The 22,631-nt window shown below is 35.1% G+C and overlaps 1 long non-coding RNA gene across 1 annotated transcript; it reads left to right on the top strand.

Annotated features, from left to right (window-relative positions):
* Positions 1 to 401: 401 nt before the first annotated feature.
* Positions 402 to 12,503, top strand: LOC106724200. The gene is made up of 3 exons (XR_001359947.1): positions 402 to 411; positions 12,090 to 12,095; positions 12,350 to 12,503. It is a non-coding gene; the product is annotated as an uncharacterized LOC106724200 (long non-coding RNA).
* Positions 12,504 to 22,631: the final 10,128 nt, after the last annotated feature.

The raw sequence follows: 22,631 nt of genomic DNA, 5'->3' as shown, positions 1-22,631 counted from the left end.
CGCACAATGACATCAGCAGAAGGAAGGAACTTCTATAGATGCAGATGAGCTGACAGTGACACTAATTATAATGAATTTTAATTTTCAGTCTAGGAGTCATCAGTCTGATAGATAATATCTGCTTTCTTGTTGTCTTTCTAAAGTGTCCTTTGGGACACAATGTTGCTTTAGGCCCAGTCCAAAGGTTATTTTTTGCCCTGTTTTAACTTTTCAAAGGTTTGAGGAATCAGACCTGCAAAGCAGTGCCTTGGGGATGGCGGCTCTGACTCCATTTTAAAGTGGCTCCGTTTATCTTTATTTTTTACACGTTTTCTTTTTCTGTTCACTCAAGCCATTCTTGTACCTGTTGGGAGACTGTCCTTTTCACAAAAGCCTGATGATGTGAATAATAGAACATTTGATGTGCTCTTGGTGCATATATGGTGATATCAATCTGAATATCCAAAACAAATGTTGGTGTGGGTTACCAGTTCCACATCTGTGAGGTGACATCAATAGTTCATAACTGGTTATACAAATATGATTTTAGTAATACTTGGCTATTCACTCAGTTTTAAAATTATAATGAATAATTCAAAAGAGGAGGGGAGCAGTGTCACAGACCTCTGGATTCAATTCAATTTAGTTTATTCTTATAGTCCCATGATCATGGTGAGTGGCTCATGGTATTTTTGGTTGATGAAATATTTTGCTGCAACTATTCATGATAAACACATATTTAAAAGACACCTGTCTGAAGTATCAAGTTTCTTAGTGTCTATTTTATAACTTTAGAAATACTACACTTGGTACTATATTCTGGCAATTCCTGCTCTAGTGCAAATGTGGGAAGCTTACAAAAATACCTTAAAGAATAAATTAATATTTGAAAAAAGAGTTGAATTTCAACTTGCATGAAAGACATTTTTGCAATAAATAGAATCCTTAATAACAATATAAAGCGTCAAACACTTGGGGCATTTAAAATTAAAACAACACCAGCCAACGTGTTTAGTGCTTACTGTATTGCAAGACACAGGAGAAAACAATATTTTAAGATTCTTCGGAGAGAAAATGTTTAGTTCACTTGAGAAGTTGCCCTTACTGCCCGACTTTCACTTTGGTAGAATGAATGCTCTTTTATTTCTCCCTCCATCTAGATACAAATCCTTTGTCAGGCTCCAAACAGTATTTCAGAATAAAACCTAAAGAGGAACAATAGGAAGCCAGTGCAGGCCAGGTAAAGCACAGTAATTACCCTTTGAGCTGTTTTCATTGTTTAGATGAAAACAAACAATTTACCACTGGGAATAATCAGACAGTCAGCAAGGGCTGTCACTCTGGACAAGTCACATAAGACAGCTCTGACGTGCAGTGTGTGGTTTGGGGCTGTCTGACTCTGGGAGGGAGGCCTTGCAATTCACAGCTACTGAACCTAGCCAATACCAAGGAGCCAACTCCCATAACTCAACTCAGCCTGTGGGAATTTGCTCATAAAGTTAGAAATTTGAACCCCATAAAATTGCCATTTTGCAGGTCAAAAAGAGAAAAATTCAGCAATTTTTAAAATACATCAATAATATCTTTCCTTTTGATGAAAAAAAGTAATTGACACCTCTTTTAGGTGTCATTCAGTCCAATAGCTTCATTACCATTTTAATTCTGCAGTGCAAGGCCTGTGCCATAAGAATCGTTTTTGTATATTAATAAAATATTTTGTATACTATAGAGTTTTATAAATAATCAAAGCAATCAATAACATTGTGTCAAGTTAGGTGTCAAAATTATCTTATTCACTAAAATTTTATAATATTCAGAAAGGGAAGTTTAAAGGAGAATTGATCTTTTTATAAGCATTTTTTTTTATTATTTGAAATCTAGATACTCTTAAGCAGCCAATGAATGCTAAGTATAATTATCACAATGATGTCATTGAATATTTCCTGGTTGTATCTGATAATTATTACTTAGATTAAATTTAAATAAAAATCACTTATGGAACGATAATAAATATAATATGGCATCTCAAGAAATATAAGTGGATTGGTATATGGAAATCTCAATATTTTGTGGCAAAGTATAAAAAAAAACGAGACTTCCCAAAATGCTGTCAAAATAAATTTAAAATTAGAGAATAGTCATGAAGTATGGGGCTTGGAAAAGGCACATACATTTTAAAAATAATGTATCTTTACAGGTAGTCATAAAATATTAGATGGCACAATAAATAATTTATTACTATTGTAAACCTTTCAAAAATGTTTCTGATAGGGCATGCTTTTAGTGATGATTGGAACACCTAAAAGATTGCCATATTTCAAATGCTATGTATATAATATCAGCTATCCATTCTAATCACATAGAAATGACATTCAATGTGTTATATATTAAAAACAGCAACACTGATCTTTATTTAGCTCTTGATATTTAATGGCAAAAGAGAGCCAGTAACAAAACAATTTTTTAAATTCCATCCTTGACTTATCTTTACTGACTTGTTTTATATTGTGTGGTGGGTTGTTTTTTTTCAAATTGACTTAGCCAATAAATAATCCACTCTTTGTTTTAAAAATCCATTTAAGATGATATAACCAACTCTCTCAATATATTTCTTCTTGGTTGGCATTTTGGTTTTAATACTTCTGCCATGCATTTCTTTTTATTTTATTTATTTATTTATTTTTTTTGGGGGGGGGAATAAGGCTTACCTTTTGGCTGCTTATTTGCTGTAGTTAGCCAAACACTGAGGCACAAATGGAGAAAGCATTATATAGAGGCTACTGCTTACAGGCAAGACAGATGAAAAACACAAGTTTAGGTCCTTCCTGTAGGAAGGTGACTTCACATTAAGTGTAGTCACTGAAAGAAAAAGGAAGCAATGATAATGTAGAGTATGGAAGATCTATTCCCAAAGGTATATGTGCGGGGAAGCAGGCCCTGGGAAGACAATAGATAACTAAAAGGGTAGTGCGTATAGCTACAAGTGCCTCATCATTGGAAAGATAAAAATCACTGACCAATTTAAACAAGCTCTAGCTTGTCAGTTTAGAGTTAGTTGGATACAGTGCAGCTCTGTGCAGCCTGATTGCTTACTTCTTAGTACATTTTGATTTTCAGAAACTGTGCTGGCCCATCAACTCTGGTAGCTTGAGTGTAGACTTGACTCCTCACAATAGTCAAACTATTGTTTCTAGTGATTCCAATTTTTAAAATAATAGTTGCTTATATCATTATTTTTGAAACCATCCCAAATTTCTATCTTTAATTTTTCATATCCTACAAGCACACTGTTCTGAAAATTATAAACTGTAAGAAGCTCAGGCTTACTAACTAAAGGAATTTATTTGCCCTGTTTGAGCTGATTAACAGAAAATTTAAAGCAGGGACACAAAGAGATTATTATTCCTAACTTCTTATTAGATGGGTATTTATTAAGTTTACTATGTATTTAAATAAGAGAAAGAGTGCTTTGAAATGATAAAAGTTGGCATCAACAATGAAAATCTAATCGTTATAATTCTTTGTGCACAGAGTAGCATAGTTATCAGAATTCATAACGCAAGAAATAGAGCTATTTCAGAGAAAAATTAAACACATTTAGCCTAGCCAGAGTGGCTCAGTGGTTTAGCGTCGACCTATGAACCAGGAGGTCATAGTTCAATTCCCGGTCAGGACACATGCCCAGGTTGCAGGCTCGATACCCAGTGTGGAAAGTGTAGGAGGCAGCCAGCAATTAATCATTCTCTCTCATCATTGATGTTTCTATCTGGCTTTCCCTCTTTCTTCCTCTCTGAAATCAATAAAAATACATTTTTTAAAATATCATAAAATATGATATTATTACTTAGGAATAAATTTTACTAAAGATGTCCAAGACTGATATACTACAAACTCCAAGGCATTGCAGAGAGAAATTAAAGACTATGGATGACAATACTGAATATGTTTAAACGTCAATTCTCCACAAATTGATATGTAGATCCAAAGGATTGTTACCAAAGTCCAGCAAACATTTTGGATAACTTTATAAGTTGATTGTAGACATTAATTGGACATACAAAGGGCCTAAACAAAACAACTTTGAAAAAGAAAGACAAAGTAGAAGGAAATACATTGACTTCGTGATATTATAAAACAACTAGAGGCCTGGTGCACTGGGGGGCGGGGGGGCAGGGGTCCCTCAGCCCAGCCTGCACCCTCTCGCAGTCCGGGACCCCTCGGGGGGATGTAGTCGTGCTCCAAGCAACAGGTGGGCAGGGTGGAGCCCAAATCGGGGCCGGGCACTGTGCTGCTTGCACTTACCCCAGCCCACTGGACCTGCTGCAGCAGAGTCAGGAGAGTCTCCTGCCCTGGCAGCTGCGCTCGCCAGCTGTGAGCCTGGCTTCTGGCTGAGCCGCCCTCCTCCTGTGGGAGCACATTGACCACCAGGGGGCAGCTCCTGTGTTGAGCTTCTGCCCCATGGTGATCAGTGCGCATCAGAGCAACTGGTCGTTCTGGTCATTCCGCCATAACTGTCGCTTAGGCTTTTATTATATAGATAAAAACAATAGCAATTGAGTTTGGGATTTGGCCAAGACCTTTTGGAAAAAAACAGTGACTTGCTTTTTTGCCAACTTTCAATTATTTTTTCTTCCTAACTACTCACTGGGGCTCATGTTTGGTGCTGTTTCCTACATCATATGTGGTTTTGACTTTTCCATTCCCTTGATTTTTGTCTATTCTGTGATGCAAACAATGAATAAATCAGTCTTAACTATGACTTAATAATAGTCTTAACTATGGGATATAGGAGGGATGCTAAGCAAATCAGTATGTTTTAGAAATATATAAAACTGCTAAGAAATTATTATTATTTTGGCAGCAAGCAGTTAGAAAGGAGACAACACCTCTTCTTTGTGTGTTCTAACAACTGTCCTTAGGAATCATTTGTGGCCTACCATGTGACTTAATTTACACTCTTTCAGAAGAAAGCCAAGGCTGGTCATGACAGCTATACACAATACACCCCTAAGATACTCAAAATTATTTTATTTGCTCCTCAGGAGCTTCCTCAAGGTCCATTTTTCTACGAGCCCATGCTGTGGTAAACAGCTGATTTCTCAGAATAAAGCATTACTTCAAATTGAGTATTTTTTTTGCATTTGTTGCAATAAGGATGTTTCCCTTAACTTATAGACCTTAGTGAGATCAGAGTGTTTCATGGTCTTGTAAATTGCCCCATTAGGTATCAGATTTCACTCTTTCCAGTTAATTAACATGGAATAGTCTTCAAAAGTGGGCAAGGGACAACTGTCAATGTTTATGGGTATCTTGCAATTGCAACTGAATAGCAATGGTGAACACATTTCAATCAACTGGTCATTTCTTACGTCAGCCAATTTAGTAATGGTATATGAGATACAGAGAAGAGATGGCTCATTTATGACAACTTCAATTGACTATTTCATACCAATGAACTCTGAATAAAGATACCCTCCCTTCCACACCCCAAACAACAAGCAAATATTGACTCAATTAGTTTCAAAATAAGATGTAAAAATTAGCCCTTGACATGATTTATGTGAACATGCCCATTTATAATAGGAAAGCAGCTATGAATTATAGACAGCATTGCTCTTCCCCTTAATGAGGGGGATATTTTTTAAACATTCTGATATATTTATTTTCCTCTGCAAGGATCAATCAAGCTCTCCAAAAATTTATTAGAACTGTGTCAGGTTTTTGTAAAGTTGTTTACTTTTAATTTTATGAAAATAATTTGCTTATTAAAGAATAATAATTTATGAATGCCTTTTTTGAGATGAACAAGTCAAATGAACAGATAGGAAAATGTCTAATATTTAAGTTAATGAGGTTAATGAAATCAATAATTTTATATTAAAAGGTGATCTTGGTTTGTTTCCTGTGCTGTTGTACTATTTTTTATTTATGAGTAGCCCAAAAGTATCCCATTATTAGGATGTGCTTTGCAAGTTCATTGATGTTGCATACTTAAGGAAATGGGTATTTAGAAATAGAAGATATTCCATCTTACCCTAAAAGATTCTTTCTCAGAAATGCCAGCCCCATTCTTCAATTTGTGCAGAAGAACGCAGACCTTGGAAGGCACAGAGCTAGAAGAGCCCACACCTGTTTGCTTCCTGCAGAATTCTGTTCTGAACTTGGGCTTCAGTTTCTACATGAGGGGGAAAGTTGATTATCCTTTCACTGACAGGACAAATTATGTGGCTAGAAGCTGTGCTATGTCTGAGTACACCTAGATAACATGTGAAATCTCCATCCTTCCCTAAGGAAACAAACCCAGGAAACTAATATGACCTAATCCTCTGCTTTATTTTTGTAAACAATGAAAGCAATCCTAACATCTCCACATAAACTAATAATCTTTCCTTCTGCTTTTCACATCCCATTGCCTGACTTAATGGTCATAAACTGGGAGTATTCTCTTGTAGTGTGTATAGTTCTACAGTGACATTTATCTTTAGAACTAGACATTCCACATAAACATATCTGCTGTGTTTGAAATGAATATTTTAGTTAAATGTTTATTTTATAATTTTACAAAAGCATATTATGTTACCTAATTTATACTTATCATTGCTCATATTTCAAATCTACATAACAAAGTGAAGGATTCTCTAGGTTTTAATGATGCATATCTGCTAACTGCCAGGATCCAGCAGATCAAAACTGGTTTTAAGACCTAGGCTGATAAAGATACCATACTCAGATGCTACTGCAATTGCTATTTGAAAATGTGTTAATTAGATGAATGAACCATGAATAAATCAAGACTCTGAATTATAATCATTTAAATAGAGGTCAATGATGGGCCTGGATATTTTATTTATATACTTTTTTTTCTGTTAATAATTCATCTGGAATTTATTATTATATAATAATTTTTACAAGCGTGTTTGTAGTCTAGTTTGTATTAATTGTCTTTTTGAGTAATTTACTTCCAAATAACATATGATCATTGTCATCTTCTAGAATTAATTTCTAAGCAATAACATATTTAAATTGCCCTCTCCCCAGCAAATAAATAAACAAAAAAACCCCTATTACTATTGTACTAAAATTTTAAAACCTAAATTTATAAAATAATGAGATCACATAAATCTTAGTAGAAAAGATTATAACACTTCAGTTGTAATTTCTAGATACAATAATTTAGCTTTTTAAAAAATATATATTGTTTATTGATTTTAGAGAGATAGGGAGAAGGAGAGGTAGAAACATCAATAATGAGGGAGAATTCTTGATCTGCTCCCTCCTACACTGGGGATCAAGCCACAAACCGGGCATGTGCCCTGACCAGGAATCAAACCATAACCTCCCGATTCATAGGCTGACACTCAACCACTGAACACACCAGCCAGGCTAATTTAGCTTTTTAATCACTATTGCTAGATTTGGCTATGTTACTTGCACTATTTTAAAAGGGGTAAAAGATCAACCCAGACAATGTGGGGGGGGGGGGGGGCATGTGATGGGGGATGGGAGGGCCGGGGGGGGGTCAATGGGGAGAAAAGGAGACATATGTAATACTTTCAGCAATAAAGAATTGAAGAAAAAAAATTAAATCACACACAAAAAAGCAAATAAATAAAATGCAGCCTAATTATAATTGGTATCCACCATTTTTAAGCATTAAATTCCATTGAATTTTACTAAGCACTTATAGTCATGTAATTGTCATCACAATCAAATGCACAACAAGTCCAATACTCCCAAGGTTTACTTATAGGCATTTGTATAAACCCCATGACTTGAATTCATACCTTGATAACCACTGACCTGTTTTCTGTCACCATAGGTTCACCATCTCAGAAAATCATAAAGAAAAAAAAAAAGAAAATCATAAAGATAGAATAGAAAAACACACACATTTTTAGGTCTAAGTCAGTGGTTCTCAACCTTCCTAATGCCGCCACCCTTTAATACAGTTCCTCATGTTGTGGTGACCCCCAATTTCATTGTTACAAATTGAACATAATTAAAGCATAGTGATTCATCACAAAAACAATATGTAATTATATATGTGTTTTCAGATGGGCTTAGGCGACCCCTGTGAAAGGGTCGTTTGACCCCCAAAGGGGTCACAACCCACAGGTTGAGAACCGCTGGTCTAAGTTGAGCATAAAATATTTGAGGTTAATTCAGGTATCATTAATTTGTTCCTTTTAATGGCTGAGTAGTGTTTTAATGTTGAATAAATAGGATTGCTTTATTTACTCATTTTTCAAGAACATTGGTCTGTTACTAGTTTTTGTCATTTATGAATAAAACTACTATTGATGGGGAAAATGAGACATTTTTCGGGGGCTAGCGATCTGAATCTGTGCCAGTAACCTAATGTACATTCTTGATAACCTATAATTAAGTCACTGCCCCTTTCTCCACAATCTGGTCTTGCAAGACCGGTTTACTTAAGTACTCCCATTTTACAGAGACCATAAACCATGAACAATGCCCAGGCGGGGTTATCAGTGCTGGCACCAGGCCAGGCCTTTAGGTGTGGTCTCACGGCCCCCATCTCAATACCTGGGAATGTTTGCAAAGCCTGCACAAGGTCCGGAAGTCCCATCCCATATTTGGGGGACAAAGAAACCAGTTATAAAGGGAAAGCTTTCTCCATATTGGCTTGCTCAGGATTTGGAGATAAACAGTCTCCCCTGAGTCATTGTACTTGTACATGTGAAACATCTGAAAATAAATGGGTTTTTCCTGTATCTCCAAGTACTCCTGTGTGTTCTTTGGTCGCCTGGTAAATTCTGTAACACTATCGATATTCAAGTAAAGGATTATGTGTGGACAATATTGATACATGTTTGATTAATATTTAACATAGGAGTGGGTTTACTGGAGTATCTTGTAAGTATCTATATTCTAGTTAAGAAATTGTTCAACTGTTTTCCAAAGTAGTTACACCATTTTGAACTCCCACTAGCAACAATGAGAGTTCCAGTTGTTGCTCATCTTAACCAAAAGTTATTTTTTTAATTGACAGTTATAATAGGTATGTAAAGTTAAATCTGTGGGGTTTTAGTCTACATTTTCTTAATAACTAATGATATTGAGCATTTGTTCCTGAGTATATATGTAATCTGTCTTCTTCAGTGACGTATTTATTCAACTCCTTTGATCACTTTTAAATTAGGCTACATTTAATCTACATTTCCTTAATAATTAATGATGAGCATTTGGTCCTACCTACCTAAGACTTGTTTCTCAGCTTTAGTGGGTTTTTCTCATTGATGTTATCCCTTTCCATAATGGAAGATATTTCCTGCCTTGTAACTGTGGTGGGTCTTATGCAAAAGAGATTGTCCTGCCTCTCTCACAAAGGGAGGAGAACTCCAGTAATATTAGCATAGGACCTAAGCGCCCAGTACTGTTTCCTTCCCCATGCCAATTTTACTGGATTTTTTTTCTTTTCTCCCCAAAACATGGGTATTTATCTGATTCCTGGGAGTGATATGTGATAGGGTTTGCTGCCCCTTCCCCAGTGGAGAATGGCTTTAGCTCATTTGAGAGAAGAACCTGGGCATCAAAGCAGGAATTCATATACTTTGCATCAATAACTGCCACCATGCCTCAACCCTCCAAGTAGAATATCTCTAATGTAATGTTTTTTGTTTTTGTTTTTCCTCCAGACCTGGTGTAGATCTTGGAAAGGAGCCTACTAGAGAGTGTGAACTCCTCTTGTGTCAATCCCCCACCACAGCCCAGAGTATTTCCACACTAGGGACATTTTGCTTTTACCAACTTGTTAATATTTTATCTAATTTCTACTTACTTGTGTGACAGTGGATCTGCTTTCTCCCATGTTCTGCAAAGGTATGACAACCTGCATATGCCTTCTCACCTTGGGAAGTGGGGTACGGCCTCTTTTTTGTTGCAATCTTGGCTCTCTGGTGGGTTTAAGAAAGTTACGCTTTCATTGTTTATATAAAGTTTACTCATTGTTAGGCTGAGATCGATGTCCTTTCCAACTTTTAACATTCTAGGCAAAAGCTATTATTATCATCAACATCATGATCATCATCATTAATCTTTAAATTTAGATGGCACAGAATCTAGATAAAATAAATTTGTAATATGGGCAACTTTTTTCTTCTTTTTCAAGTGTTGAGAATTACTATGTATTCATTATGAAAGTAAAATCCAAAACAATACAATAATTGTTTTGTGTGTACTTCAAATAAAAATCTAACTCTAGTTAATGTTTTCTTTTTTTAATTTACAAAATAATACAAAATTTGAAGTTTTTTTAACTGGGAAAATTATTTTTTATACAAAAAGTACTAAAATTTTAGAAAGGTTATTCTTAAATAGTCTCAAAATTATTTTATTTATTTATTCAATGAATCAAATAATAACAATAATATTTTAATTGTGAGTATCATTGGTTAACAAAATTATATAGGTTTTGGAGTGTGCAATTCAATGATACATCATGTTTTTATTGCATTGTGTGCTCACTACCCAGAGTCAAAATATTTCTAGAAAGAGAAGAAAGTAATTAGATTATTTACATTATATTGCATAATACATTTTTACACATTGAGAAGTATTGTAAAAATAGCAGCTAACTTCCAATAAAAAATACGTTTCATTAGCATTAATTATAGTCTTTAAATTATGACCCATAAATGAAATGCCTGAGCTGATTTTGTGTGTCCTTCAGCAAAGAGAAACATGTGACAAAGGCCGTACGTAGTTCTTTACTGAAAGATTACTAGCCCCTTATATAAATATAAATAATTGTGAGTAATATAATTATCAATAATATTATATAGTATGAATACTATATATTAACATTGACAAGCATTATGAGGATACCTAGCATGTAGGTTAATAGAGCAAGAACTGGATTAATATTGTATGAGAAATATTTCTTTGTTGATTTTTCTTGAAAAGACAATTTTATTGCTAATTACTCTAACTTCCTTATATGTGAAATGAGACTCATAATACTAGGTATCCCATTATTTAATTGTGAAAAATAAATAAAGCACTATAGGCAAAGCACTTATCATAGTTCCCAGAATATGTTAAGTATTAGTTGTTGTGGGGCGCCGTTATAGGGTTAAGCCTCAGACTGACCTGTTGGCAAAGTCACAAACAAGTCCCAGCTTAGAGGGCACAGTCCTCTTAGCATAATTAGGCTTGACCTTATAATGCTCCCTAGATCTTATCTGGGAAGTTAATGGGCTGAGGGAAGTGCAGGAAGTGGCCAAAACAAGTGAAACTCACAAGAACAGTGTAACTATAGTAACCACTACCTTGTTTACCTCTGACTATAAAATAAAGGCTCAGCTTGCCTCTGGATCTTTCTCTGTGGCCTCAGCCAGGTACAGGAAGATCCACGGAGACTAAAGAGAGCTATGCTGATCATCTGAACGCTGTCTCCATGTAAATCATTCTTCGCCGACTCCGTCCATACCTTTGGGAACCCCTGGACCGCTGGGGCTGGACCCCGGCAAGTTGTACATTTAATAAATAACAGGGACTTTTTTTTTTTAATGTGACAATGACAGGATGTGTAGTATATAAATATGAATCACAAAATTAGCATTAGCAATAATCCTCTATATGTTAATGATACCTACTTAAGAAAATAAATCTACTATTTATATAATATTTTACCATTCGGGCATTACTTTTGTATATTTCCCAATTTTGCCACTCATAGCAATAATGAAAATTCCTTGAGAGCCAAAATTTTTTGTCTCCTTTTTTTGTTACTTCTAAGAACAGTGTTTGAACATAGTAGATGTTGAATATACATCTGGGAAATGACTGAAAATAATCTTCTTAAGTGAGCATAATAATCCCACTTTACTTATGTACACAATGATTTAGTGACTTTAACATAGATGAATACTTAAAATATATTAGAAATGAAAGTGAAACTGTATATCTTATCTTTGAATCCCAAAATTTTTCATATGATTACACTCCCATTTCTATGCTTAACCCATGGTGCATCATTCAAACATTTGTAAATTTTGTAAATTTATAAATTTGTTTACCAATTACCTCAATTAAGGAGAATTTTCTGTATATAGGCAGCCACAGTACAGCTGTGTTCCAAAGAGAAGCAATCTGTAATTTTCCCAATTCAAATTTTATAAAGTAAAACTTCGGAAAAATCCTTTTTGATCCTACTACATAACCATCATAATAGATATCAGGCTTTTTTGTGTCATCATTGTATCTTTACATCTAACATTGTGCTTGGCAAATATAGGATACTCAATAGAATATTACTAAGCAAATTAGTTTTGATATATACATTTTATATTTAATAAAAGTATATATGTTATGCCCAGATTTCAAGATCCCCATTAGACCATACCAGGGAGCTAGCCGAGTCCGATGCAAAAGCAGAGAGTCTTTTATTCGAACTAGTTCGGCTCCCCGACCACACTCACCGATGCAACGGTAAGCCAAGTGGCAGAGAGAGAGCGAGAGAGCGCGGGAGAGAGGTTTTATAGTAAGGGGAGGAGAGAGGACTGTGGGCCCTGCCGATTGGCCAGGGGCAAGTTGGTGTCTTGTTCCTGGGTGTGGCTAGCAGAGGCTTAGACTTCCAGGAAGAAGCTCCTTGCCAAGCACATGGCTGCCCCAAAATGGAGGACACAGGGTAAGATGGAGGGCGTAGTCCTCGCCCTTTCAATATACATATACCCAACTTTAATAAATACTTTAAAGGGCAGACATATTAGTTTAAGTGTTGTAAACCTGAAAGAATGAGTTAAATAGAAAATAAATAGGAAGGCTCCTTGGCAAAAAGAATATCAAATCCAAAGATCATGTATTATCAGGGATTATGATTTGAGATCTATAACTCTAAATAGTTAGAACATAGGAAGCAAGATACAGGTGTGAGATGAGATGCCAGTAGAGTACAGACTATGTAGAGTTCTACATAAACTATGTATAGACTACTATGAGCCAAGTTAAATATTTTGATATCTATAAAAAATTAACAATAATCTTATAGGAGAATTTCAGCAGTAAAAAGAAAGTGTCAGTTTGGAAATAAATATCTAAAAAGTGTACATACATAATCAAAGATTACATACTTTGAAGTTTATCAGGCTCATATTTATGAAACTGATATCAATTTGAAACCACTTTTATTTATCTTGAGTTTGGGTTATAATAGTAGATGACTTTGTTTAAAATTCATGTTCTCTGTTAGCAAACAATATTAATATTTAGAAGGAATATTAGAAAGGAAGGTGTGGAAGTTTAAGTTTCTGTTATACATTTTTTTTCTGGACAGAATTTAGGTTATTTAGTCATATGTTCCATAGAACTGCCACCATTTTTTGAAATGAAACCATTTTCCATTTGGAGTTTAGGATTCTATGATTATTAATATTCTATAATGGTCAAGATATATAGATCTAGTTTATAACAATGGAGTACAGCATAAACACATAAGTCCTGTGGTGGGAAAAATCAATGAGCTTCTTTGAATGCACCATCCATGAAGGACCTAGATAAGGGCTCAGCAATAAAAGAACAGTACGTGATAATTACTTTTAATATGTACCAAACTGAGGAAATGTCTATAAATGGAAAATGTAGGGGTGGGGAGTCCCCTGAGGAGAAAAGAGGCTAGTGTTAATAATCAGTGGTAGCTGAAACTGACCAGGACTCCTGCATATTAATTGATTACCTTTGCAAGACCCAAGGCTAACAATGCCATCCTATCATTTCACTTCAGGGGGTCTCTGCAAAGAAACAGGAAATATTCCTAAACTGAAATTTATAAGGATTTTTTCTATGTAATATTGTGGTCAATCTTTCAACTATGTTTCTTCTTATTGTCAGCTTTTATGGTCTTGTCTCTATTGTCTCTGTCTCTCATGAATTCAGGTAACAAATGTTTAATAACAACGTTTATGGGCCAGCCTCTGTTCTCAATTTGGAGTATACATCAGGGAGCAAAATAAACAAAGTACTCTGCACTCATGTATCTTCTATTGTATTTGAATAGACAAACTATAACATAAATCAAAATATAATATAATGGTGGGTAATCATTACGATGATCAAAAATAAAGTAGACAGTGTAGAAATATTTTTATATGTTTAATGTGATACTTCTTTCCTACTAGAAGTTTTTAATAGATAATAAAAGCAAAAGTTTTTTTTTTCTATTTTATTTCATTCGCTGAGGAGTTGAGAAGATCTGCACAGGACAATTCTTTTGAACACTTAGACTAATGGGAGTTGAATCAGTTTGAACAAATTTAATTGACAGACTTACAAGTGTAACACTTTTATTTAACCAACTTTAGTATAAATGTTCTATTGTTCCTACTTTCTAGAAACTATTAAAGTAAGAAAAATATCTTATCACACATTAATTTCATTTTATGGGGTTCTCCCTGGAAAAGAATATGGAATATTAAATGGTCTGGAATCTATAGGTTTTATATTCTTCAAGAAAAGAAAAAGAATCCGTGAATAAATGAGATCAAATTATTGACTTAATAAATCTCTTAAATTTTATTAGAATTTGGTTTATTTTGCCACCTTGGGATTATTTTAGCCTTTGGTGAGTAATTTTGGAACATTTTCTTCTCCTTCTTCCTCCCTCCCTCCCCTCCCTCCCCTTCTTCCTTTTTCTTTGAACATTGATACAAAAATTTTCTCCTGGTCTATAGTTAGCTTCAAGTTCTCATGTGGTAGGTTCAAATAGGTGAGACAAAAATAGATCTCAGCAGATTTGTTCAAATGTGCCTGGCTTCCCCTTTCAACGTTAAATCAAATAGTGTTGTGCAGGTGTTCAGCTGGCTGATACAAATCTTATGAAAGGGGAAAATGATGCAATTCATTAACTCTAACAGGTGAGGTGAAGACATGTACAAACATACTTACCAAAAAGATTAAAAAAAGAAGAAGAAAGACAGAAAAGGAAAATACACAGTACAGGCAATCACTGGGAGGATGAGGCTTTTCCTTACTAATAAGCAATGAAATATTTTATTTTGTTCATTAAGTGACATGATTCACAATGTTAATGAGAATAAAAATGCAAAATCCCCTTAATTAACAACATGAAAAAATATTATTAGTTTATTTGGAAACTGTGAATCTAACACTGAGTAGAAGCACTTCATGGTTTTCATAAATAACTTATGACTTAAATATCCTTTTTATTATTCTTTTTTTTTTTCTAAATAAGATTGTATGGGCCAGAGTCTAGGTTATTACCAGCCAATAGCAGGTAGATGTTCTGCTAAGCTTCAGTAATTTCTCCTTTAAAGAATAGAAACAATTCTTGTTGTGTATTGAGTAAGAAGGGATCTAGAGGAGGATGCTCAGCTTTTGAAGTCTTTTTAGGTGTGGTTCTCATTCAGTCCATTAAATAGAAAATTAAAAAGCTTCCCTTCTATAAAGTTAGATGTTTTGGCAGATATTTGCCACCACATCATTGGGAGTTTTTTCATCTTTCTGTTTTAGAAATGATTCTCTGAGTTCACATAAATATAATTCTGAGTTAATTAGTAATCCCCACAGATATGACCTATATTGGCCCATACTGGTAGCAAAGTAAAGGCTGTTCTGACTTAGTGTCTTGTAGGTCATTCTGAGTGAGTAGCATCTAGTGAGAATCTTCTCAGAAGATGATAGAGTCCTTATTTCTCTGTGTATTTATGAAATCCCTGACTGTAATTGGATAACACAAACTTTGAAAGTTATTTGACATGATGATCTAAATTAGAGTGACTTAGATCTCAGATGGGTACTAAAACATTTTTTGTGTGATATAATATTCAGAGTAATCACTGTTGAAATTGAAAGCCTTGAAAAAGCAAACACATACATAGGCAACTAGTTTACAACAAATAAGCTGAGAATATACAATGGAGAAAAGAAAGTCTCTTGAATAAATGATGATGGGAAAACTGGACAGACATATGCAAAATAATGAAACTAGACCATTATCTTACACCCAACAGAAAAATTAACACAAAAATAGATTAAAGACTTGATTGTAAAACCTAAAACAACAAAATATATAGAAGGGAACTTAGGCACTAATTTTCTGGAAATTGGTCTCAGTGGTATTTTTGTGAATTTGACTCCAAAGGCAATGGAAACAAAATAAAAATAAATAATGGGACTATATCAAGCTAAAAATCTTCTGCACTTCAGAGTAAGCCATCAACAAAACAGAAAAACAATAAACCAAAAGGTAGGAGACATTTGAAAATTATATATTTCATAAGTAGTTAATTTCCAAAATATATAAAAAACTCATACAACTCAACAATATAAAAAAAATCTGATTAGAAAAATGGACAGAGGATCTGAATAGACAGTCTTCCAAAGAAGGTATACAGATGGCCAACAGGTATATGAAAAGATGTTCAGTATCACTAATTATTTGGGAAATGCAAATCAAAACCACAATGAGATATCAGCTCCCATCTGTTTGAATGACTATCATAAAAAATAAATAACAAGTGTTGAAGAGGATATGGAGACTAGGGACCCTTATACGCTATTGGTAGGAATGTAAACTGGTTCAAACACTATGAAAAACAGTATGGAGGGTCTTTTCAAAATTAAGAATAGAACTACCATATAATTCAGCAATTCCTCTTCTAGGTATTTACTCAAAGAATATGAAAACACTAATTGAAAAGTATATATGTACCCCTATGTTCATTGCAACATCTATCTATATAAAAGCCTAAGCAACTGCCTGACCATTTGACCATTTGACTGGTAGCTATGACACGCAATGACCACCAGGGGGCAGATGCTCCAATTGGTAGCTATGACGCACACTGACCACCAGGGAGCAGATGCTCAATGCAGGAGCTGCCGAGCAACAGCAACTTTGTAGATTGCCCTCTTGCACTCCAGGACCCCTCAGGGAATGTTGGACTGCTGATTTCAGCCCAATCCCCGCAGGCCAGCCTGAGGGAACCCCACCTGTGAGAGGGACCCCGCTCACTCTGCAGACTCCCTTTGAGCCCTGGTGCTGCCCCAGGTGCGACTGGCAAGGGAGGGACCGTGGGAGATTGGCTCCAGGGTGTGTCCAGCCTGTCTCACCCAGTCCTGCCCTGCCAACCACCTTCTAATTAATTCCTTTTCCATGTTCATGAATCCATGCACTGGGCCTCTAGTTAGTCATAATACCCAAGGTATGGAAAAAGCTATGCATCTATTAATGGATGGATAAATAAATAAATAAATGAATGAATGAATGAATGAATAAATAATTAAATAAATAAATAAATTTAATGGAATACTACTCAACGATAGATGAAATACTGTCATTTGCAACAACATGAATGGATCTTGATGGTATTGTGCTAACTGAAATAAATCATACGGAAAGGAACAAAAACAAACTATAATCTCACTCAACTGGAATATAAAACAAAAAAGGAACAAACCAAATAATGAAACTAAACAAACTCATAGTTACAGACATCAGAATGATGATTATCAATGAAGAAGGGAGTACAGGGAGGACAAAAAGGATAAAGGGGGTCAAATATATAATAAGGGAAGGAAACTAGACTTTTGGTGGTGAGCATACAATAGAGTTTACAGATGTTGAATTATAATGTACATCTGAAATTTATATTAACCAATGTTATCTAAATAAACAACTAAAGCACTACATAAAATTATAACTGAACTAAACCAAATAAATGTTTTCTATCTCTGTTTTCACATTTCTATCTCTTTGATGAAGTTCTCACTAAGTTCATCTACTCTTCCTCCAAGTTTGTTGAGCATCCTTATAACCAGTGTTTTGAACTCTGTATCTGGTAGATTGCTTATCTCCATTTTGTTTAGTTCTTTTTCGGGAGTTTAGTTCTGTTCTTTTATCTGGGACATTTTTCTTTGTCTCCTCATTTTGGCAGCCTCCCTGTGTTGGTTTCTATGTGTTATGTAGAGCTGCTACAGTTCTCAGTCTTGGTAAAGTGGCCTTATGTAGAAGGTGTCCTGTAGGGTACAGTAGCACAGCCTCCCATCACCAGAGCTGAGCCCTCCAGGTGCACCTCTCCTACCCGCTGTGGGCTGTGTACACCCTTCAGTTGTACCTGAGCCTTGATTGCTATTGGATAATCGATAGGAGGCATTTACCTCCCTTCTCCCCCGGTCAGTCAGGTGTAAGGACTGGCTGTGACCATCCTGAAGGATCAGCAGTGTGGGGGCCCACTCCATGAAGCAGGACTTACTTCAGTGGGGCTCTGGTGCCCACTGAGTCTGACCCTTGACTGTGTCACTGGGACCTCCTAGGACAGGGGTGGGCCATCTTTTTGACTCGAGGGCCACAATGGGTTCTTAAACTGGACCGGAGGGCTGGAACAAAAGCATGGATGGAGTGTTTGTGTGAACTAATATAAATTCAAAGTAAACATCATTACATAAAAGGGTACGGTCTTTTTTTTTTTTTAGTTTTATTCATTTCAAATGGGCCGGATCCAGCCCGCGGGCCCTAGTTTGCCCACAGCTGTCCTAGGAGGTGCAAGCAAAGGTCAGCTGCCACCTGTGTCCTGCCCAGGGCCACCCAGCATGAGTTACAAAGCGATTAGCAGATGGTAGCTATTGTACTGGGCTTGGAGGTGCTCAGGAGAAGCCAAGCTGTGAACTAAGGCTGGCTGCCACTGGTGCCAGGCCCAGGGCCATTTAGTGAGAGGTACAGGGCTTGTTTGAGAGATTTTAGGAAAGACTGAAGCATGAGCCAAGACAGGCCTGTCTTATGGAAAAACCATTTGTAATAGTTTTGGTGGGCCCCCATGTTGGGTGGGACAGGGTCTAGGAATCACCTAAGAAGAGCAGTTTTGGCCAGGTAGGTGGAAACTCAGATATAGCATCCGCCTTCTGGTTTTGTCGGGGGAGGGCTTAGCAAAGGGATAATTGTCTCTGCTCGAACTTCTGACTGGAGAAAGCCACTCCTCCTGCTCTCACCCTGATGCCAGATAATTCAGTTCCTCTCCATTTGTCCCTGTTATTTTCCTAGCTGCTGCTCTAGGACTGGAACTCAGAGCAAGTAATTCTGAGTAAATCCATGTGTGGGTCCTTTAAGAGGAATGCCTGGGACTTCAATCTCCCTTTGTCTCTCTCAGCCACAGTCTCCACTGGTTTTCACAGACAGAAGTTATGGGGACTTCTCTTCCTGGCACTGGAACCCTGAGCTGAGGGGCCTGGTGTGGGCCTAGGACCCCTCACTCCTCAGGAGAGACCTCCACAGTTGAGATTCCCCTTCCAATTTTTACCTGCCACAGTTCTGCTGTCTTCACGCCTCCTGCCAGACCCCATGGGGATTCTTCTTTATATATTTAGTTGGACTTCCATTCAGCTAGATTTCAGGTGGTTCTGAATGATGGCTGTTGTGTAGTTTAGTTATAATTTTGATGTGGTTGTGGGAGGATTTGAGTACTGCATTTGCCTATGCTGCCCTCTTGACCAGAACTCTGATTCCTACAGATTTTTATCTCTTGCTGAAATTAATTATCTGAGCTTGCATGTTGTTAATGTGTTCCATTACAACCTATACCATAATTGTCACAATAATTTTCAATTTCCTCTCTGATAGTTCCAGCATTTTTGTCATTTCTGAGTGTGGTTCTAATATTACTCTGCTTTCAAATGATTTTTTTTTTTACCTTCTGCTTTACTTTGTATGTTTTTTATTTATTTATGTATTTATTTAGAAAGCTGGGCATGTTAATTGGATATTATGGGTAAGTTGCATAGGATATATATATGTCTCTGTGTGTGTATAAACTAGCACATATATTACATACATGGAAACTGGTACATCATTTGTTCTGCTTAGCATTGAGTGTAAGCTACATGTTAATCTAGTCAAGAATTTCTCTTCATTCGAAGACTTTTGTTGTTATGAGTACCAGAGCTTAGTAATCATAGGCTTCTGTGGTCTTCAGGGACTTCATATTCATAATCAAGCCCATATCCAGTCTTTGTAGTCCTTTAAATGTTTTAAATTTGATCTTCCTATATGGTTATATGGTGTTCAGTAGCATTAGACCCAGGAAAATAGATGTCCAGTCCCCATTACTTTCTAAAGACATTTGTCACTTTCCACATTTTTGGTTTGATTATTTGTCCTGTGATTTCAATATTTTGATGGGCTCATGAAAACTTATTTTGCCTATTGCTGCCTATGGTTGAAATGCAGTGTTTACTTCCACTTTGGAATAAATAGTTACACAATAAAAAAGGAAAATTCCAATATCTTTAGCTAGAATCCTGGCTAAAGTATTTAAGTTCATTGCTAAGGTGAACGAAATTGAGAATTACAAAGAGACATAAAAAGAATATTTACTGAAAACAAAGACTGTTTTCATTATTTCAGAAGATAGAAAATATTGATTAATTGTAAGCTATTTGGTTAAACTGCTAATGCAGATAAGGTTGCCTCTGTGAAATTTGCAACAAGATTCCAAAGATTACTTAAGGCAGGTGTTTGTGATCAAAACCATGATAATATCTCATAGAAAGTGACAGAGGAAAAATATTTGCATTAAAGAAACTCTCAGAGATAATTCCTGACATTGAAATCAGAAGGATAAAATGCTAGAAACTAACCCAAACTTAGAAAGAAGTATTACAATTCACTGAGATATAGAAATGAAGTTTTTTCCATATCACAATTACACAATGAGAATACAAGCACTGTTTAAACCACTTGTCGTAAGTTTTGATAAAGAAGCACACCATATAACTTTCAAAACTATATTTTAAATTATAATAGACTAAATATTAGCTTATTTTTTAAAATTCATAACCAATAGTAATAATATTTCACAAAATTTTAAAGTTCACAGAACAAAGAATTTTTTTCCATTGATGAGTAAAGTCATTTTGCAAAGTTTTAGCCTTTTATGTTCCTGTACTACCATGTTAAGGGAAAGCATAAAGATTTACTTAATAATATTTTCAAAATGAAATGGATGGGCAAGTGTATTATTACCTTTCTAGATATAAAAAATACTAAAAACAATATCTTTAAACTAAAAATGTTTTAAGGTTGAATACACAAACAAAATTTTTCCTTTTTTATTTTTAGTGTCAAAACTTGAAATATGAAAAATTTCTCTACTGTTAAATGTGACTCTGAATGATAAAGTTGATGTGAGAAATGAAAAGCATCTCATTTTAATAATTTGAAGTTAAAAGCTTAAATATGAATTTTAATTTAGTAAAAATATTATTTTAACCTACATAATAATGGAATGCAAAATTTAATTAACTTAAAAAATTAACATAGAGCCCTAGCCGGTTTGGCTCAGTGGATAGAGCTTCAGCCTGCGGGCTGTTTCTCTCTCTCTCCCTCTTGCTTCCTCGCTGAAATAAATAACAATATATTTAAAAAATTAACATAGATACTTAAAATGTTTAGAGCTTGGTAATACTTTTATGGTATATGCATACATATATAATAAAATTAGAAAATCTTCAAAATTTCATATAGTGCATTAATTTGCATTATCCAAATCATAAAACATTTAACAAAGACTTACTTAGGATGCAGAAATGGTTTGTAATTCCTATAGTATGATGTGTTCACTCTGCCAGATTTTAGTTTACAGTGTGTTGAAGAGTTTGTTTGTTTGTTTGTTTTGGTTCAGTAGATTATTAAGAGACATTATATTTTTAAAGTTGGTTTGATACTTTCGAGTAATTTTTAGTTTTAGTAAACTATAAACTTATTAAAGGAGGCAGGATTTGAAACCAAAGAATGATCATGTTTAAAAGTTAATTTTGAGAGCAGCTATCCATATTTTAATGAGAAAGTACAGAGTACAAATAATTATATTGTATTTTTTTATTTTATCTGAAAGGAAAAATGTTGTTAGCCTGTACCTGAAATAAAAATTAATGAAAAAATATGTCTCAATAAAAATTTGTTAAGAAAACTTTTAAAAATTGCAAAAGTAATTTACAAATTCACTAATAATAACATGGTATCTTGGTTACCCCGTTTTGTATGTCAAAGAGAAGAAAAACAGACTTTAAATGGGGTGGAGAAGGGTTTATGAGGTGAGAGATGATGGAAAGAGAATACAGGGGTTTTTATTTTTTATTTTTTTGTTCTGTTTATTTAGGCTTGGTTGGTTAACCAACATTTTAGAATCTCTATTCAGTAAGAATACAATATAAAGTTTTATCTTCAATCTTTAATTCAATAGCCATATTATAGGTTTTAATGGTTATTTTAAAAACATATGCACTGTTACAATAGAGAAATCAAAGAATTTAAATGGTTGTCAAGATATGCTGTATTTATGATTACTCTATGATGTTATCTGCTCTCCAACATGTGTAGGCCTAAAATAACAAGCAGTGGAAAACATTTTATACATATCAAGATACAGAGTTGAAAATGAAGGGGCACAATTTGTGTTACAATGACTCACTCCACAATATATCTCTTTAGCTACCATCATTTTAGTGCATAGTGTTCATTTATGGCCCATGACAACTGACACTTCTCAGATAAATGCCTATACTCCAGAGGACACTACTGCACTCTGCAGAGCTCTGCTCACCCACTCTTTCCCACTGTTGCCTTCGCAGACTTGTTTTGGAATTTCACTTCCTACTGGGAAAATATTTTTTAAAAATTA

This window comes from Myotis brandtii, unplaced genomic scaffold (assembly GCF_000412655.1).
Source record: "Myotis brandtii unplaced genomic scaffold, ASM41265v1 scaffold750, whole genome shotgun sequence".
NCBI classification, from domain to species: domain Eukaryota; kingdom Metazoa; phylum Chordata; class Mammalia; order Chiroptera; family Vespertilionidae; genus Myotis; species Myotis brandtii.
The sequence above is the reverse complement of the archived record's forward strand: the minus strand, read 5'-3'. Positions and strand labels throughout refer to the sequence as shown.